Below are 6,689 nucleotides of genomic sequence, written 5' to 3' on the forward strand. Positions count from 1 at the left end.
TCTGACTGCATTCCAATTTCCTTTCCATCCAGCCATACATCCATCCAACCGTCAGTCCAGCTGCATTATGTTCTGTACCGCTTATCCACAATTGCGTCATGGGTGACCCGAGCATTTCCCAGCTGACTTAAGGTTTCATTTTTTCAGTTTGAAAAATTCTCAGCCATTATACGTCATCTGGATCACTTTCAATAATGTACGTGGAGGTTAGTCTTTGTCAAATTTCAACTCAAATCGTTCCATAACCTTCTGTTCAGCCGCATTTGCAAGTCAACCCAATCATATAACCTCCCGGGAAGAGAGAGCTTTATGTTCTCTTAAACTCATTACTGTCAGCACTCATCATTTTACTGAATACGAGCAGGCTGAGAACGTACAGCATGTAGGTCAAATACAATAGAAAAGGAAATACAGTACATTGTCTTGGGAAGGGAGCCTGCAGGGGGCGCAGGTTCAAAAGGATTTGCAGGTAATTTTCCATACAAATTAATTGTTATACAAGATTTTAGAAATTAACCGAGGATGAGCTGCAGGTACACACATAGGTGGCGATTTGTGAGGTCATGAAGAGGAAACGTCAGTTCCACATTCCACTCTACTTGAAGATCTTCCGGGGTGCTCTTGATCTGCATTGTTATTGGTGGCTGTTTTCACCAAAGCTTACTTGCAATAGATTGGTGCAAAGTAAAAACAACAGACATTTCAACAACTTTTTCCCTCTTTACATTAACCTTTTAAACAGCGTACTTACAATTCCATTGTAATACGCTGCCAGTTTTGCACATCTCTGTTAGGAGCCTTCTACATTATTCATGCACTCACTATAGTAGTCTCTCCCATCACTCTATTTGTCTGTTGACCAATAATTGCCACTCATCTGCTAGAAAACTATCTGGACCATTTGCACAATTGTCACTGTTTCAAAATATCCCACCAATAGTTGTTTTAAATTTCCGGATTATTCTGCACAATTTTGCACAATTGTCATTGCATCAGCACTCCCTCGTTATCGGTAACCTTTCATTGCTCAGTGACTTTTATGTCTCAAAATTATTTTTTTTATTTTGTCAAAATGCCTGTCTGATCTCATACTAGAGCTGCTCCAATGACTGGAGACAATTTCCATGTGTGTTTTTGACAAACGTGGCAAATTAAGAGGACGGCATTGTATTTCTAACCGCATTTATTGAAAATGCGACCGACAGCACATCAAGCCCAGATTGACTACTAGGCTCCCTGGCATACACACATCCTGGGACTCAGTACTGCGTAACAAAGGTGCAGTATTGTGCCCTGATCTTTTACTCTTTGTGACAGAAATCACAAACGAGGAGCACTTACCTGTATGCTAACACAGAAAACAAAAGGTGGTGGAATATTATTTTTGAAATATCGAGGCAAACTACATTTATTCAATTTTTTTCCAAAAGTAAAACCTGTATATTAGTTCACCACAAGGAAAGTGAAATGTTTATTATTTGTTTGAAATTTGATCACAATGGCAGAAAGACAAAAGTATCAACAAATCCAGTATTTCACAAGATTCTTGAATCTTTCAAGTGACTAACAAAAAACAATCTTAACTGTAATGTTGGCCTTCTGAAAAGAGTATCGATGAAGCTTGTGAGCTTAGCTCGGCGACACATCAGGACGATGGAGGTTGAGACCGGGCAGCGGGATAGCAGCGTCGGGAAATCGGCTCCGTGAATCACAAAGCCGCAGATTGTCCAAAGTCTTTTTCGGAAGCGTTAGACAATGTCCCCGCTTATGCAGCTGGACTTATGTACCGGATCCCGAGGCTTTGAAGAGCGCGCTGACTAGTAACTCTGGAAAAAGCTTCAGCGAATTGGTGAGAATTGTTGAAGAAAAGTCAGAAGAAGGCTCTCTGATGGTTAAAAAGTCCTCTCTTGTGTACTTGAGTCCAGAGACTCCCGTGAAACACAAAAATACAAACAGTAACCCAGAGTATTCCGTAGACTTCCACACTGGGTATGCGTTAGGTAGAGAGGTTAAATGGCGGCACGCAGTGCTTCAGCAAAAAATGTGACGTCAGTGAAAACAACCGCTTGACCTTGGCTCCAAAGCAAAACGCCCATGTAGAGTTCGTTTGATGTTCGCTGAACTGCAGTCTTGTCGTATTCTGTTGTCTTGGACAACATACGTGACAGTGATACAAAATGTCCGAAGGCCTATAGTTGTCAAAGATTTTGTTCAGCCCAGGTCTTTAAAGTAACACCTAATGTGTGTTGTATTCATTTCTAGAGCTTTAATATAGTGTAATGTGTTTGTAATTGCAACAATCATCTGCATCCAAAATGTTTTTTAGGAAAATGTGAATGAAATACTGCATTTTGGCTGTATACGGGCCAATGTCAGCCTTATAGAGTTGCTGCTAGGATGGTTTCACATTAGCCCCAAATTTTCTTATCTGCGGCGTGTGTATTTGTCAAGTGGTAAGTGGTAGAAGCGCAACTCGAGGCAGAGGACAGAGTGGAACAGAACATCAGACAGCTGTTAGAAATAAAAATGTGGAAGCGGTAACGTGGAAAGTTGTATCATCTTTTTGGCAGACGCTGTCTTTAAAAAGACATGGTTGGACACATGCAGCAGTAAAAGTGGAAATGAATGTTTTCATCACTCATTAATAATAAAATATGACTTTTGCATTTGTTAAAAGCCAGTCCTGTGACTTTTGTGCAGCACCCAAGTTTTAAATGTTTGGCTTTGTTATCATCATGCTATATACGTATGGCATAAGTGTTTAAGTTGCCACATGCTGCATTGTTGAATGACCGGTAAGTTGTCAAACGCAAAAAAAAAAAAAAAAACATAGGGTATAAGAGGCAAACACAAGTGCAACGTATTATATGCCTGTAAAAATAACTTCTAAATGCAGTGCTTACCTGGAAAGGTTTGAAGGTCATCTAATCACGAAATCCAGTTCTGCATACACTGTACTCACTGATCCTCATTGACCCTTTGAAAAAGACTCGCTGCATAAGTTCAGTGTTTCCCACCTTTATTGAGCCAAGGCCCCCATTTTACATTATAAATCTAAAGGCACAGCACCACTCAAAAAGTTTAAGTGAATACTGAAATAATGATGATCTCGTTTTAAAGTAGTGAATAATGAAACAATGATGGTTTCATCTTAATTTATCCACAACTTTACTTCTGTCATCTACACTTGTGGAACATCATTTAATCTTTTTACCTGTCACAATTTTTATCGCTAGCATGAGATGAGCAAAAAATATTTCATGGTTAAATAATTTTGGGACAAATTAAGTGAAACTAGAAAACTTCCCCCTAATGATCTTTCATGGCGCCCCAGTATTCCACGCCACCCTGATCGGGGAAAAATAATTAGCTGACATTGGAGATTGATTCATGAAACATTTTTTGCTGTGCTTGTTTATGGAGCAGTGCCAGAAGATTCCATTGATGTATGGCTCATTCATCAATGTCAACATTTGCGGACATAAATACAAATGCCACTCACATAAATGCGCAATACCAAACATTTCGGCAACAGAGCTCATTTACTCTCCGGCCAAATACAGTAAATAATTGCAGCATATGAGTGGTTTAAGTATCCAGTAGCTGTCAGCCAACTTTTGGTATTTACTGACTAAAAAAAAAGCATCTTTTATTGATTAGACAAATTTATCCACTATGCGATCTCTTGTTTCTTTGTTTTTGGTCAAAAGATCAACAATGACCCTGACAAATGTATGTTTCAGTCAGCCCATCATGTGATATCTGTTGACTGATAGAACCATTAGACAACCTTGTTCATACAGTATTTAGTCTGCTGTTATGTGTGTATTGATATTTTTTTCCTTTTTGCCCAGTCTTTGGGCAACACTAAAGTCAGTACTTTCACTTGCATTTGCATACGAGCGTGCACATGCTCACGCAGTCATCAACACCGAATGAACGTTACAAGGCTGTAATTTTAGCTCTCCGGACTCGTCGGGGAGCTCGATTTGTCCCTCCTACAGCTCTGGCTTATAATCACAGGTTGGTGTACATCAACCTCTGCTCTCAGCAAAGTCTCTTTGTTTGTTTGTTAACAAACTTCTCCCTGGGTCAAAAAGTGTTCAAAATCGTTCTTGGGATGCAAGTGCTTAATTTACTTTCCTAGCAACACATCAATGTGATGGCAGCATCAATAGTCTGTCTCCCCATCTCAAATCATTTTTTAAATAATTTTGTAAGACCAATAATGTTAGTGATGAACCACAATATACACCAGGGGATTTTAAGTGTGTCAACAGTGGAAATCCTGCGCGGAAGACAACTCAACTCTGGATGCATCACTGTGATAGCATTTACAGCCAACTTAACTCATTGCGAATCAAAGCTGCTCATCTCCTTCCCTTTATATTCCGGGCATTCACAGTCTCGCATGAAAACTTGGCACCATTCTGCGTGTAGAAGAAGTGTCTGTGTAATATCAACTATCCATGAGTGAGTGGGGTACTATGATTAAATACATAATGAGCTGTTGGTAACCGCAGATGACTTGAATACATCCATGACTTCAGTATTTGTCTACTTGTGCGGCGCTCAAATTCATGAAAACCTTTTACCTGTTACCTTGTGACGGGATTTACAGTAGCTGTTGTCTGAGCAGGTATCAGTTTAGATTGACTTTCCACCACCAAATTGTATATCCACCAGCTTTACCTCCTAGGAGTTCTCTCTGTTCCACCGAAACGCCCAGCATGTTGCAGACTAAACACAGAAAAATGACGTGACCGTGAACTACAGGAAAACCTGTTAAAATTCATTCCCACGCCACTCCAAAGTATTGGTTGTAAGTACTGCTAGTTTTTTATTTATCTTTTTTTTTTAAATCTGTTGCCACTGTTTTATTTAATGTCTACACTATTTCAATGTATTCAGAGTGGATTTGTTTAAAAGTGTGCATTGTATGCCCCTCTCACTCTGAAACAGACAAAAATGAAATTCAAAACCACAGCAAACAAACTCCACAATAACTGCAAATCTCTATTTATTTGAAGACATGAAATCATTAATTTATTACACATTTTGTCTGACCTTTGTTAATTCACATAAAGGACAATGGGGTGCTGGAAAGAAACCTGGTTTCAGGCAAATTAACAGACATGGGTATGTTTAATGATATTTATTTCTTGGGTAACAATGCGGCAGAACAGTGGGGAGACTGGATAGAGCATCTGCCTCACAGTTCCCAGGACCGGGGTTCAAATCCCGGCACCGCCTGTGTGGCGTTTGGATGTTCTCCCATGCCTGTGTGGGTTTTCTCCAGGAACTCATCTTTCCTCCCACATCCCAAAAACATTTAACATACAGTATATGGACACTCTAAATTGCCCCTAGGTTTGATTGTGACTCCAAATGGTTGTTTATTTGCATGTGTCCTGTAACTGGTTTAGGGTGTCCCACCTCCTGCCCTCTTTGGTGGATAGACTCCAGCAGTCCCGTGATCCTTGTGAGGATGAGTGGCTCAGAAAATGGATGGATGACTAACAATGGCCATCGAGGGTATGTGAACGATCTTGTAATTGAATTTTTAGTCACACAAACTCCTCTTATGAGTTATGAAATTGTTTCTTAGAGAAAAGGTCATAAGACATAAAGACAGATGCTGCATGTGGTGTTAAAGTCATCTTTACTATAAAAATTAAGATAATTGAACTTTGGGATTCGAATGTGGTTTCTCCTGTTTTGTAAATGTTTTAATTTCCCTGCTAGGTATTAGTTGTCATTGATGTCGGCATCAGGTGAGAGAACCAAGGCAGGTAAACATGGGAGATAACTGTTCTCATTAAAACGGTGAATCTGTGGGCCTTATCAGTGTAACATTATCAGTGTAACATTTCTTTGTGCAATTTGCATGTCTCAACTCCACGCGTGTGTTTATGTTTGTGTGTCCCTCCCTGCCAAGACCACGGCTGTGTTATGTGTAGCACTAAATAATGACTCTGAGCTGCATGCCTTCTGGGCTCTCCTGTCCCCAACCCCCCACATACTCCCTCCCCCCACTTCCCCAACCACACATACACAAACACAAACTCACACACACAAAAATGCGTTCTCTGACGGGTTATGGCTGGCTGATTCTTAAATGTCAAATGACTTCACTCCTGGAACAATATTTGTTGGGTCAGTTTATTTTTCCCTTTCTTGTTTTCTCTCAAATGCAACCTTTGTTGCAACAACTGTGTTCTGAAACGTGGAATAAGTGCTTACTTTTAAAAGTATATCATTTTCAAAGACATACATATCCAAAAACAAAAGGCAATGTTTCGTTGAATGTAATCAGACATCGCCACAGTTACTGCGTTTGTCTGAACGCAGGCAAAATGACAGCTTCTGTTTTTTTTACGGCCACACGCTCCCACACACCCTCCCACCAGCCACTGTCCCTCCATGCCAGGGAGATAACACCAAAGACACAGGATTACTTTCTTTATCAAGTCGCTCTGCTACTGCTGCACCTCCTGCTCTTCTTCTTGATAACTGTCATATTAAAGCTGCACTGGACACATATTGGTATCGTCTAAATTGGGAGTACTATCCCAGCTTGCCCATCATGATTTATATAGGAGAACACAGAAGGGCCAAAAATAACAATATTACGTACGGCTATTTCAGTACCTTGCAGGTGAGTAAATTAGGTATTTATACAGTGATGC

General features: G+C 40.1%; 1 long non-coding RNA gene across 1 annotated transcript; it reads left to right on the forward strand.

Annotated features, from left to right (window-relative positions):
- The first annotated feature begins 4,806 nt into the window (after positions 1–4,806).
- On the forward strand, positions 4,807–5,791 carry LOC133514457 (uncharacterized). Its single transcript, XR_009798809.1, has 3 exons — positions 4,807–4,822; positions 5,427–5,535; positions 5,746–5,791. It is a non-coding gene; the product is annotated as an uncharacterized LOC133514457 (long non-coding RNA).
- The last annotated feature ends 898 nt before the right edge of the window (positions 5,792–6,689 follow it).

This window comes from Syngnathoides biaculeatus, chromosome 16, assembly GCF_019802595.1.
Source record: "Syngnathoides biaculeatus isolate LvHL_M chromosome 16, ASM1980259v1, whole genome shotgun sequence".
NCBI classification, from domain to species: Eukaryota; Metazoa; Chordata; class Actinopteri; order Syngnathiformes; family Syngnathidae; genus Syngnathoides; species Syngnathoides biaculeatus.